Below are 15,089 nucleotides of genomic sequence, written 5' to 3'. Positions count from 1 at the left end.
AATAGAAACTGGGGGAGAGGGTCATGCCCAACGAATTAAAGGAATTTTAAGGTGTCTTAATATGCAACAAATCCAGGGAAATTCAACTGAGACCTAGGTTTTTAGAACAAGTCGTGCAACTCCAAGCAAGGAAAGAGTCAAGAAATAAAAGTTTTGCTGAATTTTGATTTCACTAAGAGGCAGAATTTCATATTATGTCTCTTGAGGTTTATTACCTTTTCATCCAAGTCGCATGTCCCTTGGGTGCATTCTGCAGCAGGGAGCTCTCATCTGCTTCAAGGAGAGGAAGGGCCCAACAGAATAAGTTTGATGAAGAGGATGGATCTGAACTTGAGAAGAGATGGTGCAGGAGCAAACTGAGTTATAGGAGAAAACTAGATATGGCCTGTATCAATGCAGGAAAAGCCTTGAGGAAAGAAAGGAACTGAGCCATGGGATGTGGCAGGATCTGAGGATGGGCAGCTGAGAACATGCAAGGTAAATGTGAGGATACAAGGGCTCACAAAATTGGCATCAGGAGCAGAAACTTTAACATTCAGAAGTTGAAATTTTAAGTTTCAGAAGTCTAGTGAGCCTGCAAATGACATCTGCATTCTTTTTTGCTTTCTGCCCCTCTCCCCATGCAGCGATGGTGTCTCAAGTGATAGTATCTACTGCCTGTAAGAGGGATGGGTCAAGGATCCAATAAGTCAAGACACAACTATCCCAAGAGATTCTCCATGGTTTGCACCTTTGTTCCCAGTCCTGCTTCATGACAAAGCCACAACTTTACTAAAGACCCAGTTGAGTACACAGTGGCCAGTCAAAAAAATATCCCAAGACCCACCACAGACTTGACCTAGGATCTTGAGAAGTCTCCTAACCTCTTCACACCTCTATTGACACACTTAAAAATTAAGGAACAGTAGTATTTGTCTCTCTGATGAGGTGATGTCATGAAGAAGAATTCATGAATAGATATCAAATCTCCTGAGATCCTGAGAGTACAAGCTTGGTGACAGTCTAGTTTTCACTCAGGGTTCCTGAAGCCTTATGCAGTTTCTCTGTCTGTCCATCTGCTTATCAGTCCCCTAACTAAAACCTGAAATCATTGTTGAATTAGTCATGTTGAACAAGAACTAGATATCTCCAAGAAAATACAATGAGATACTGATAAGTTTGATGAAAATCAATGAGAAAATAGGAGGAAAAGACTGAAATTGATACCCTCCAAATTTGGGAGCAGCTTGGAAAATTTGTGATGAGTCTCTTTCTGCATGGTCTGACCCTGCACAATCAGCCTGTACGTACTGACCATCAGTTATCATGTACATTTTGGAACCAGTCACAGCATGAGGTGCCTTTTGCCAGCTAGTAATTGCTAGAGTTAGAAGAGAGCCTGGAGGCATGCAGGGTACCAAGTAGAAATGATTATCTACAGGATATCTGCAGGCTTTGGAGGTGGGAACTGAGATCACAGGGGAAAAAAGAAAGGAAAAAAAAACGAAAAATAATGGGGCTTCTGAGGTGGAGCGGGAATATAGATAGAGTAGAACAGAAACTCCTAGGTTTGCAGGCTTTGTTAGCTCTCCATTTGCAGAAATACTTGTTAATTGTTATTGGAACATCTGTTTACTATTTTAGATGTCTGATTTCAAGAGTTTACCAAATGAGAGGAAATAAAACAGAAATATGAAACAATTTCAAAAGTTTGTATTTAACTCAAAAGACCAAAGTACAGGAATAAAATCAGCTTCATCTTTGATACTGACATTCAACAGACAACCTTAAAACCCTGTCCTAGAATAAATCTGAAAAACTGAATAGCTGCTAGAGATTTTTCAAGGAATGAAGCCATTGTAGCCATGAGATCAGGTACTGCTCCTGCTTTGACAAGGGAAGATTTGGGATGTCAAACATTCTGCATGCTGCAATGCGTATCATGTGCTCAAGTGATGTTCAGTCAGTAAGGAAAGGTATTTGTCAGCAGCTTTATAACTCTGTACCTTCCTCACCACAGTGACAGAAAAAGACCATCACTGATGTTGTCTTGAACTAACTCTACATGTTCACTATATAAGAAGTGTTTGTTATGAAAAGAGATGAAGATAGATGGTGGTGGTGACTGGATGGCAAGGATTGGTTTTCATGATCATAAATGGTGCTTTATGTCCAAGACCACAACTGGAAAAGAATTTCTCTGTGTGTGTGGTCTCATTAACAATTTAATCATTATTAGTAAAATGTATAACTATGTTCTTAAGGTGTATAATTGTCATATGCCAGATCTGGCAGAGAGGGGATACCAAGTCAGAACTGCCAAACCAACTGAGCTACTAGGAAGTGTGGTATGATGGTCAGATATCACAGATTAAATAGAATTTGGATAATCTAAATGTTTATGAAAAACTGAGTCTCCTATGCTTTCTTCACACATCTCTGTTCTGTGTTCAAATGCGGGTGTAATTCCAAGATAGATTTATCTTTTGTACATCTCCGAGTAAAGAGGAAGAGGAGGGAGAGAGACAGTGGTACAAATGCTGTCTGTTCATCCTTGGTTTCACTTTGGCACTGTAAGGAAAACATCCTCTAAAATATGCACTTTGTTCTTGTCTAGCCTAATGTCATATCATTGACTGCACTCCTGCAGTGCATATAAGTTTATTTCTGGGACAAAGGCCATCACTAGTATCAGGAATTTTCTTTTTGTTTTGTTGGTGGTTTTTATTTTTGTTTTCCTTAATAAAGGGAATCAACCAACTTACTGCCTATGTCTCAAGGTGGGTGTAGGTGTAATTTATTTTACATTGTCAAATGGACAGACTAGCAGATTAAGATTAACCTGCTAGCAGGTAACCTGCTTGTTTTCCATTAAATTGCCTCATGCACATCATTTCCAGTTACTAGAGTCAGGTAATAGGACAGAAGTGGGATTGGAAACAATGACTCTACTACGTATGCAAGGGGGAAAAGGAAAGTTTTATGATTCAAATTCAGTAGGAATAGGTGAAATATTTTTCTGTCTTTAATGATTCAACATGTCCGAGACACGAGAAATGTGCAAAGTTTTGGTAAAATGGAAAAGAAGAGAAAGTAGAATTTAGCCTGCAAGAGTAGTACGGTGTTCTGTTTCAAAGAATTGCTACTGCATAGTTTTGTCCTAAATCTTTTATAGTATCATAGAATGATTTGAATGGAAGGGAACTTCAAAGATTACCTAGTTCCAATGCCCCTGCCATGGGCAGGGATACCTTCCAGTAGACTAGGTTTCTCTAAGTCCCATCCCACCTGGCCTTCAACACTTCCAGGGATGGGGCATCCACAGCTTCTCTGGGTAACCTGTTCCAGTGCCTCATCACCCTCACAGGGAAGAATTTCTTCCTAATATCCAATCTAAACCTACACTCAGTTTAAAGCCATTGCCCCTTGTCCTATCACTACATGCCCTGCCCAAAAGTCCCTCTCCAGCTCTCTTGTAGCCCTTTTAGGTATTGAAAGGTGCTCTAAGGTCTCCCTGGAGCCTTCGCTTGTCCAAACTGAACAACTCCAACTCTCTCAGCCTGTCTCCATAGCAGAGGTTCTCCAGCCCTCTGAGCATCTTTGTGGCCTCCTCTGAACTTGCTCCCTCAAGTCCATGTCCTTCCTATGCTGGAGACCCCACAGTTTAACACAGTATTCCAGTTGAAGTCTCATGAAAGAGGCAGATAACATTGTCCTCTTTAGCCAACTACTAAACCTTTTTTTGTCTGTGTGTGTTTTTCCTTGGTTTTTTTCCCTTGTTTTTTGAGGGTTTTTTTTTGTAGTCTGAGACAGACTGTGCATTCATAAGAGGCACCTTGCCTCTAGTGCTACAGATGCTTCTTCCTATCAAATTCACAGACACTCCTATATCTTAAATGCTTTTCATACTTATATTTGCCTGATTCTAAGACTATTTCTACTATCAGCTTCTTGTACTTTTTCATTCAAATTCTTCCCGGCTCTTACAATCAAGGAAATTTATCTGAGAATGTTACCAAAAGACCAGAGCCCTTCAGAGAGGTCCTCTGTCAAGAATTTCTCCTCTTCAAACCTTTCAGCATCCTCCATACATTCTGGAAAACACTAACTTCCAAAATACCTTATATCCTGGTCAAGAACAGGCTCTGCCTTCCGGATCATTACTCAATTAAGACCTACACAAGCCCTCTATTTGCATGAGCAAGTGCAAGGGCAGCTTTTTGCACAGATTTTTCCATTCAGCCTTGCCAAGCAATTCAGCACTGCCATGCCCCGGGGGGATCTACGTAGGAACTTTTGTGTCATCAGGTCTTCCACATCTAAAAGCATTTCCATGCAGAAAAAGGCTGAGGTGTACTATCGGAGTAGTTTGGAGGATTTTCCTCTCACAGAGCTTATTCTTTCAAAGAGACAGCTTCCAGGACTATCATTCTAAGAAGTTTTCAACATAGTAAATTTCAGTTAAAAAGAAAATGGGGAAAAGCAGTAAATCAGATACAAATGCAATCCAAAGAGGCAAATTGGAAATTAGATTGTTTAAAATTGACCAGTGAGTTTATCTTGAAATCCCGTGTGCATAGAATGCATGCGTGTACGTATGTGTGTGCATTTGTATACATGTGTGTGTATACCTATGCAAAAATATATAGAAATTCTCAGGAGTTTATACAGGATTTTTATATTTTCTATCAAGGCTAGTTTTACCTTTGTATACTTAAGCTGAGTGTTTTAAGTTCATGATTCCAAGACACTCTCAGAAGTATCCGCATACGAACTTGAGCCAAGTCCTAGGGGAGACCTGCATGGCATTTGCACACCCTGTTGACATTTAGAACAAAAGTCAAGCCCTGAAAAAATAACAAAATTATGGGTTAGCTCTCTTTTTGGTGCCTGCATAAATCAGCAAGACTGTCATCCTTGTCATTTAACACTATGGCTGCATCAGTGTAGAAATTCATATTAACAGCAGTGACCCAGTAGTCACTGAACCTTGAGAATGAGAAAAAGGTTTCACAATGGGCTGCAGTGACTTTCCTTTAGAAATCTTAGCAGAGCTGCTGCAGACATCATGTATTATGGAGTTTTCAACCAGAAATCAGCGGTGATGGAAAGAAAGAAAAATTGCTGGACTGTTCTTCTGTGTAGGAACACATATTTACCCTTAATATTACTAGTGGCCCAAAATGTTTCTTGAATTTCTAGATCTCTGCTAGATGAAGAATACAGTCTTCTAATCATCTTATCTCTGATATACTACTTAACAAGTATATTCCTGATTTTACTGGCCAAAGAGAGCTTGACCAAAGCCATCTGCTTGTTAATAGTATTTCCTTCCTTCTGGAATTCTCTCACCAAATTCAGTGTGGAAGATCTGGCAAGCTTTGAAAGTATTCTAGCTTAGATAGGGGAGCCTGAGATTTTCAGCATCCTTGGTTTGAAAAGGTACTTCTGAAAGAGCTTGGGTCCAGTCTCTTTAGTCATCCAAATTATGTTTATAGTCACACTTGGCATCTACCTGACACAGATCTCAAGGTCGTTTTACGAATCACTGCTATCCTCAGCTTACAAAGAAGTTAAGAAGACTTGAGTGTCCAGTAGCAGTTGTCCAGACTCCTGGTCTGAACTACCATGTCCCTGCAATGTTAAAAACTATATAGTCTGGAACAAAACTAAACAAATCTATCTTGATTCAGTCTGAATACTACTGTGGTAGGTCTAAAGAAAAAATAAAGTACAAATATAAATGCAAGCTACTGATCCTATGGTTAGAATGTCAGTAAGGACACCTTAATGCTACATATAGAGAAAGTGTATATATAGTATTAAGGAAATGAGTGTATTTTATCTTCTGTCAAAGTATAAAGCTGTCTGAGTGTAATAATAACTCTCAACTGCGTCTGGACTGCTTATAAATCTTCACAAACATTTTTACAGAGCAAAGCACAAGACACTGATGAATTAAGAAAAAAATTACGGAAAAGCCCTGTCCTGAGCAGGGACACTTGTGGAGAGACCCTTACACTTACTACTATGAAAAGCCACAGTCCACAAGAATGGTGAAGTCATATTTAACTCCATAATATTTCTTGTAGTTTGAGGTCTGATAGAGCTTTATAAAGCTGTTGGTCAAATGTTGCCATTCTTCTGAAAACACTCTTACACTAGGAAAACATTTTGCATTTAATATTTTAGCAGAATTAGCCTTATTTCTAGCACAGGATAGCCTCAAACTGTGAAAGGTTCAGAAAACGTTTATTATTTAACTTTTCTGGATGAGGAAACCTGAGGTTAAGCAGTACCTTGTCTAAGGGCTGAAACTTCACTGTGGCACCCTCTGTTTAGACCCCTGTGAGCACTGTGGGGAAGAAAAAGGCCACTGAGGCTAGAACACCACTCTGACTGTTCATTAACATATACAGACCAGAATAGTTTTTACTTGTGTTTAAACTTACGCTATCTTATTTTGTATTACACTTCTACGAAAACATATTGTATCTCTTTGGATTTGGGGGGTTTTTTTGTTTGTTTTTTTGTTTGTTTGGGGTTTTTTGGTTGTTAGTTTTGGTTTGTGGTTTTTTATTTGTTTATTGTATTTTATATTATTTTCAACTTAGGGAAGAAATAGCATCTTTGGAAACAAAATTGAAGTTGGTGTTTCCTCCCTCATCAGCCTCATGTCCTTGTTCTTTCCCCAGCATTATGATGGACTGGTTGTAGCCTTGCCAAACCACTCTGTCCTCAGCCAAATGTGACAATCCCTGGGAAGCTTTTGGTCCACATCTTGCTTTGCCTCATGTCTCTACCTCCATCACTGTCCTTGCTCAGGCTCACCCTACTGCAGGCAGTTGTTCTAATGAGAGGGAAGAATATTTTCTTTTTTGTTCCCTTTGCACAGGAAATCACCATCAAAGAGTATTCCCTTTCTGATGTTATTTATATATCTGATTTTTTTTTCTCGTGAAAGGAGAGTAATAATGACAGAGAATGCTTGAAAAATAGGATGGAAACAATTTTAAAAGTCAGAGAGATTCAAATGTTAATATCATATCCAGTACATTACCCTACCTGCAAGGGCATTTATTGCCAGATTACTGCATACAGTTGGAGATAATCAAGAATATTAGACACAGATCAAATGCTACTGGAAATAAAGCATCTGTAGTGCAATCAGTATGTTCACTCATTTAGTTATCTTTCCTTGCTTGAAGTAAGAAAATCAGAATTTCCTTATCAGAAAAAAGGACAGAAGAAAATCTTTTATTTCCTGTTCATTTGGACAGCAGTTCTTTTAATATAATCTTAAAACATTCTGTCTACAATTTTCTCTTTATTTTTTATTTTTCCCTTGTTTTCCCTTTTCCTTTCACATTTTCTTATTTTTCCTGTCCCTTATCTTTTTCCTTTTTCCCTTCCATCCTTTTATCTTCTTTTTCTTCTTTTTGCCTTCTTCTTTCTTTTTCTTTTTTTTTTTTAAATATGAATGCAAAAACACATATGGAGTGTAATTGATTTGATACAAAACCAGAGATCTAGTTTTTCATACTTCCAAAGAGATTTAAATCTCAAAGGTAAGAGTGGCCACTACAGATTAACCTCAGTTCTGTAATTTCTTTGGTTTTCACTACATGGAATAGATTTAGTAATTACTTTCCAATGGGAGCTAATAACCCATATTTTCTGTTTTACACAACTGTCATTATGCAATTTCTTGAAATTCAGATGTAAAGCATTTAACTGGAGGGACAGTGCTTAGACAGATCACCACATTCTTCCCTAATTTTTCCAATTAGATTTGATAACTTTTGTACAACAAGTCCTGTCTGTGTCATAGACCTTTAGGAGGAATTCTGCCTTGATGTCTAGGAATATCTTGATATACCATGGGTCTGTCCCTCTCAGCTGTCTTTTCCCATGATCATAACAAGATCTGTCCTACCAGTTTAACCCTCTAGTCCCTGTAGAAATGCTAGTGTGAACATATAGCCTAGGATGCCTTGGTCTGACCTCAGCTGGATCACCTTTCCTATGTCTGTCAGGCTGTCATTTTGGCTTTCATTACATGACTTTCTTGATACTTGTACTTGAGTGAAGAAGGGCACTTCAAATTCTGGTCTTTTGATCTACAGGCACCTGAGCAACACAGTACAGTGTAGCAGGCAAGAGCAGGTTCACAGTCTGAAACTGTTTATTCTGAAGACATGACATTCACATGATAAATTATTTGGTGTGCTGCTTTGAGCTAGCTCTGCTCTAATCCCATAGAGTAAATGCTTATTATTGTCTGGAACATGTCAAGTGAGCTTCTGAAACCCATCTTCCCCTTCACTTCTTTCTGAAAGTGGTCCAGTGTGCTCCAAGACAACTCCAAGATGCATATCCAATCACAGTAAGCAGAGACTTACAGATTGGGGTGCTCAATAGCACCCTTCTGATGCAAAATATAATGCCAATGGAGATAAATAGATGGGGGATACAAAAATTTGGTTTGTTTTTATTTTCTTTTTATTTATATCTTCATTTGCCTGCTTATTTAACAATACCACGTATTTTAATATCTGAAGATGATGCAAGAGCTAAGTAGGGAAGACAGTTTACAGACAGATTCCTCTTCTCTCCACTAATTTATTCAGTCCCTCACATTCCCTTGACCTGTGATCTTGCACAAGCTCCAAAACAAACTTGATCAGTGCATGGTTACATGGACACCATGTTATATTAAACAATCCCAAAGTACTCCTTGACTGGTGCTGCAGAGTGTTGGGGAGGCTGTGTGTGTCTGTGCAAAGCTGTGAGCGATCATAAAGTTGATTCTTCTTTTAAGTGTTGTATGTCCAGGCTGTGGTATTCTGTATCCTTTCAAAATGTGTCAGCTTAAACAACCTGTGCAGCACACATCCCTTTCCTCTTGTCCTGTTTTTTCCCTGTGCTGGAAGAGCTGCTCTCTTTCACCTCCCAGTCAGCACCGAGATTTTTATATAAATGAAAGTTACTGAAATGATTTGTGGCCACTTCATTATCACTGCTGTGCCAGATGATAGGGGTTGGAGCATTTTTACTATCTACAGAAATATTGTGAGATAGAGGGAGGCAGGCAACAGTCTGAGCTGCCTCCAGCAGAGGGAAGTGGTACACACAGGCTTCCCAGCGTGCTCCATCCTGCCGCTGTGCAAAGCAGCCAGCAAAAATGTCAGGTCTAGTGTTTGAAGAGCTGAAATTTCCCCCCCACCAATACAAACACCTAATTTAATCCCCTTTGGTTCCTTGTTGCATTGATTTTACCCTCGATTTCCCCCAGAACAAGAAATACAGTGTCTTCCACCAAGCTCTCACGTACACACCAACCCCCCCCCCCCGCCCCCAACCCCCAATAACACTTATGTAAGATGCTGGATTTTAAAACGCAAAGTGCTGGGAAACAGAGGTGTAGCCAGGGCTCCGAACACAGTTTTGGTTTTAAGCGTAAGGTTTTAATATTGCACTCCAAAGGCTACTTTACATGCAGGCTGCCTTTTCTCTGAAACTCATCAGCAGGTATGGCAGAAGGACGTCTTGGGCTCATACAGGTGGTCCCAGTGCTGCCTGCCAGTGAGTCTATGTGCGGATGCACACTCATATCCCTGCACACTAACACACAGCTGAAGGCTACCCAGACACACAGCTGTGGATTTTTTTCCTCTCTCCTTTTGCTTGTCACACTCATATTTTTCTGTTACAGGGTCCCTTTTGGGTGTAGATGAACACACACATACCCCTACACAAGCTGAACAAGAATGCACTCACATTTCACATGGAAGAAATCCTTCGACCACTTCTCCTTGACAGTTATACACTTCAAAAATATATCTGACTGTTCCCTCATCTTCTCTGCTTTTGGAAAGAGCAGAAGCCTGCTGGAGATTAATTCATGGGGAAGAAAATGTCCTTTACCCACACTTCCTTGAACTATCTTAATGCTGTTTGCAAAGCAACCAGATGACTTTATCTCATCCTCACCTCATCTAGAGCTGCAGGGAGGCAAGTTTTACCTCCAGCTTTCAACCTTTTGATGACAGGATTTTCCTCACTGAGATACAGTAGGTGGGTAACAAGAAGATTCTATTAAAGTGAAATGAACGAAGTAGCAAAAGGACTGTCAGCTGAGTAAAACAGAAACATATAGTAGATATCCATCCTTCCCTGTATTCCTTCCTTCCTGCTCACTATGAGTAAAAAGAAGGGAAAAAAAGCTGGTGAAGGGGGAGAAAAGAGCAACAAGAGAGCAATAGCACCAGTGACAGTCTTGATTTTACATGTAGGAAATTAATTGTTGCTGCTAAAGACACAGCTGCTTTAATGAAGAGGCTGCTGCAATATCATCGCAACAACTAGCAACCCACATGTTAGATTACAACAGGTTGAGCCAGTGCACGCTCCCCTGTGCCACACAGAAAAAAAATAAATCAAATGTCTATACCCGAGGCTCCTTCATTTCCCACGCAGAGATCTCCTTTAATGCAGGCTTTTCACGGTACCTTTCTTTGCCAAGAAGGGGTTGACAATGGCTTATTTACCTACTTACCTGTCCTTGAGCTATGTGGCTTTTCTTTGAATAAATTAAACTGGCTGTTTCAAGTGATGCTTTTAGCCTCTTGAATCTGGATCTAATTCTCAGAAGAGTTTTTGCTTAAAACCTGTTTTTCAAGTTTTCAACCAAGTATCGTCTGTCTGCAAGATGCAGTTCTCTGAAAGGACCTTGGTGACTATGGGTAAGGAAAAATATCCTGTCTGGCTGCCTTGCCTGCTTTAGATTTCCTTTATACTTATGATAGACTAAAAGAGAATGAGGACTTGCTAAAACAAGGAAACCTGTCTTTTTCTGTTAAGTTGCTTTGCTTGTTTGCTGTTTGTGACTCTGGGACCAGATTTTCAGCTTCTGAGAGTTTCTTTAAATCCACTGCTGGGAGATATGTTTATTTTTTAATGCGGTAATAGCATTTTTAATATTACAGAGTGGATACACACATTAACTTTGCTTTGTGTGACTGATTCTGTCTTCCAGGAAATGCTGATAAATACTTGAAAAACTCTCATAGTTAGGAAGTTTGATTTTAGTCTCTAAAGCAGAGCAAAATCTCAATTTCAGTGTTTGACGATGTAGGCGTTTGTCATATATTTCCTATGATCTCAGCAGGATCAATTTCAGAGGCCAAATGCTCATTTGTGTGAGCTGACTTATCTCCGAGGCAAGGAATTCTATGGTTCATCAGAAGAGCTGACTGTTGTTATGGACATGGGGTGATTTTTTTTTTCCCTCGGGTGCCTGGGAGCAGAAATAAAAAATGAACCAGTGAGACATAGAAATATCATCCGAAGAAGATTTCTTTTCTTTTTAATACACTGTAGAAAGTTTCTAAGATGTTTTCCCAAGCACATTAAAACATACCATATACTAAATCTGGCATGCTGCTGGAGCGAACTGTTGTTTCTCTGTAGTTCAGTGTTGTTTGGTTTTTTTCTATGCATTATCACTGTATTCAAGCCTATCGTGTTTTTTACATATGCATATACATTTGGAGGGGGCAGAGAGGAAACCTCAAGGATCATAGAGAGCAAAACAAAATAGAGGTCCCTTTTCATTGCTGGAGTTGTCATCAGGACCAGGGTACCATACATGCCATCAGAGCTCTCAGTGACGCTCAGGACAGAAATAAAGAGAAATATCCAATTTCAGTCCCTTCGGAAATATTTACTAGTTACTGTTGTGAGTAGCTAGAACTCATCGTATACTATGTTGGGCTCTTCAACACAATTCACTGCCAAGTGGTCCCAGACGAGAGATCTGCATGTTTCAATCTGAATAAAATCAGGATAATTCTGTTGCAGGCAAGAGGCCGTCCTAAATCTGGCCAGAGGCACCTGAAATCAGAATTTGGACCTAAATAGAGTAATTGTTATTAAATTATTATTGTTATTATTATCTGCCCTGGTATTATCTCTTTGTAAACAAAATACCACATACCATGACAAAACTGCTGCTTTTACCTCTCTTTGTAATGCTCCAAATCCTGTAATCTAATTGTTACACATCCCTGCCCAAAAGAAAGGCTCAAATATTAGCTTAAGGTTGTAATAGTAATTAGCACTGCAGAAGCTTAAGCTATCTGTGTAGATCACAGGGTTTGCTTACCACATACTTTATCAGTAGGTTAGCTTGGGTGCCTTATCATCTGACACTGGGAATCCTGAATTCAACTGATTTTTAAGGTGTCTGTCCATCCTGCATGTTTTGCTTTATGTTTTGTGCAGTGGTTGAACGTGCATCAAACACAGAAAGGCATGTAGGGGGTGAGGGAGCAGGGGAATGGGGAAAACCAAGTGTTCTGGCAGTGGAATGGTACTAAATAATGCCAAAACATACTTGAAAGAGGAGTGGCAGTGGGATCTGTTTAACTGATGGTAGGACCTAGACAGAAGTAGCTTTTCATTCTCCGTTGACAGACCAAGGGTAGTAATTCACGTCTGAACATGGTGTCTGCCAGCTGAATGCAGAGGTGAGCAGAGCAACTCTGCTGCCATGTACACTAGGGAAATTCCAGCACCAGAGATTTGGAGACTGGATGCTCTGGCTTCAATACTGTGGCAAATTTCTGCGTGCCTTTACCAAGAACGTTTTAAATTGAAGTTTTGAAATGTAGTCCAGTTTGTCTTCTGGTGCTGCTCTTTATCGGCTATGGAGAGGGAATAATAAGACTCATTCCATAGGTTGTTTTCTGCTCATGTCCTCTTTTTCTGCTCTTTCCTTAACTGTAATCATTTCAAACAAGGTATAGAATTATAAGGACCTTTACTTTTAACAGTGGTTGTTCTTAAGCTGTGAAGACAAAAGAGAAGGAAAGTCTTCACTGGAGAAGCTGTCCAACCCTGCCCTTCACACAGGAGGAACAACCAAGTCACTCCATTAGCAATTTAAATTGCAAATCCCTTCGCCACAAAATAATACCCTCCATCTTTCCTTTTCTTCTCCACTTCAATAACACCATTTTCTCTTTGACCTCAGCCCTTGGCATGTCTTATTTTCCATTTTTTGTCTATCCCTGTGCGCACATATTCCCCATACAAAGTTCTTCTCTCTGCTGCTGGCTGGCCAGTTTGCATTGTGTGAAGATCCAAGAAGTCCCTAACAGGTAGCTGAGCCGGCCAGTTTGCACATACTGACTGGCCAGCTGGCAGCCTGAGCCAAGCAATTAACTAACGAGCTTATACCGCCGCCTTTCACTCAGATGAGCTGTGCTTTGCCTTGTCTCCTACTCCACTGATTTTCGTAATACACGTAGGATATTAATACATTTTAAGCTTTTACCCCTCTAGAGAATGGGGTGAAATTAGCCACCAGGTCCAGATTATATTGCTGGGTGCAGGATTGACAGATGGGGAGCCAGATGGACAGACAGCATTCCTATAAAAGCCTTATTTCCTTAGGAAAATAGGCCGTTGGGTCTACGCACTACTAGTGTAGGGTTTTCGGGGGGAGAATTATAACCCTCATTAACAGATGTCATGTGTCAGACACTTCTGCAGAGAGATGTAGAGGAAGAGTTAGTGAAGTACCTTATTTTGCCTCAAAGGTGTGAGTTTAAGTCCTGTTCTGTCTCAGGTAGATTCACAGAAGACTGGCATAGCTACTCATTCAAAAGGGAAGGGGAAAGGAAAGCAGATTTGTCATTAGCTCCTTTAGTCCTTTGTGTATTGTCATTTAAAGACATTCATGGGGCTTTTCTTAATCCAAACCAATAGGCTCACAAAAGCTCTTCCGATGGTTTTCTTTACCCAGTTCAATAGGATAAACAAATAGCATATTAAAATTGTAGTCCCTCACCCTGCAAATGATTTGAACCCATTCTCTGACCCACATGCACTCTGAAAGTGGCAGGATCAGGCATGACCAAGTCTAACAGGCAACATAGTCTGTATCTGGGGATTTCAAATAAGAAAAAAGACCAATTTTAAATGTACTGTTTACTGAATCCTAAACCCCACCACTTAACATCACTTTCTAGAGCTGTATTCTCTATATATGAAAATGCTACAGCAAAAATTCACAGAATTACAGAATAGTTTGGATTGGAACAGACCTTAAAGATCGTCTAGTTTAAACCTCTGCAACTGTTCTCTGGCATTTAGTACTAGCAGAGTGCACTAGCAGTTCAGGTTTTGATCTGTTTGGTCCCTGTTAGACTCATGGTTGAATAACAGTCCATAGGATCAACCACGTACTTTATTTAGCCTCTTAGACACAGATGGCAATTTTTATAGCACCTTTCCTTGGTAGTCTGGCCCCTGTGAGCTACCATGCGAGGTGGGGTATGTAAAGAAAGTGAAAGGTGAAATGCCTTAATTGGGAGGATTATCATGTGCAGTGTCGAAATCAGAACAAAATCTGGCTCCAGGGGTTACTGGATTCCCCCCAGGAAAATGGGTAGGAGCCCTTGGTTGAATCCAATTTCCTGCTTGAAGAACTGTTGCTCAGCAAGCATGCTTTGAGTCGTCCTCACTGCTGTGTTTATCTGAAGTCTGGATGCTGGGTTGTGGACCCCAGTGTAGGGCAGTCTTGGAATAGAAAGAATAAAAGGTTTCAGGACGTAATGTCAATCAATGCATTTTGGAAAGAAATTGTGTTACTCACAATTTTATTTAAATTTTTGAACAGCTATTGAAAACATCTCATGCTTTTGATGCTGTTCATAAAGTCATCATAGCCAAGGGTATCCAGTACAATAAAATAAGCACAGATGTGCTGAAGCTTTCTAGAACAACTTTCACTCCCCATTTTCCAATACTATGCACCTTCAGTATTACAAGCTTTGTAATCAACTCCTTTTCTTTCACCGCCAAAGCTCCTCTTAAAAAAATACCAGGTCCAATCTTCAAAAATATTTGCTGACTTCTGAGGCATGTTCTCATGCCTCTGAGTTTGAAGTTACTGTAGAAAATTTACTTATGTAGGATGGCAATCCAAACAATCTTATTTTTCCTGAAAGTATATAAAGGTAGTATCAAAATTTCATTGGAGCTCTGTCCAAGGAAAAAGAAGTTTCTTGCTTATGAAATTCTGTTATAAATAAATTTTACAT

The 15,089-nt window shown here is 39.8% G+C and overlaps 1 protein-coding gene across 13 annotated transcripts in view; it reads left to right on the top strand.

Moving 5' to 3' along the window:
* The window catches only part of TENM4 (teneurin transmembrane protein 4), a 1,582,078-nt gene that overhangs the window by 956,941 nt on the left and 610,048 nt on the right, over positions 1-15,089 (top strand). The gene's annotated exons all lie outside the window — the stretch shown is intronic.

Source organism: Pseudopipra pipra, chromosome 2, assembly GCF_036250125.1.
Source record: "Pseudopipra pipra isolate bDixPip1 chromosome 2, bDixPip1.hap1, whole genome shotgun sequence".
Taxonomy (NCBI): domain Eukaryota; kingdom Metazoa; phylum Chordata; class Aves; order Passeriformes; family Pipridae; genus Pseudopipra; species Pseudopipra pipra.
Note: the sequence above shows the minus strand (reverse complement) of the source record. Positions and strands in the feature narration are given on the sequence as shown.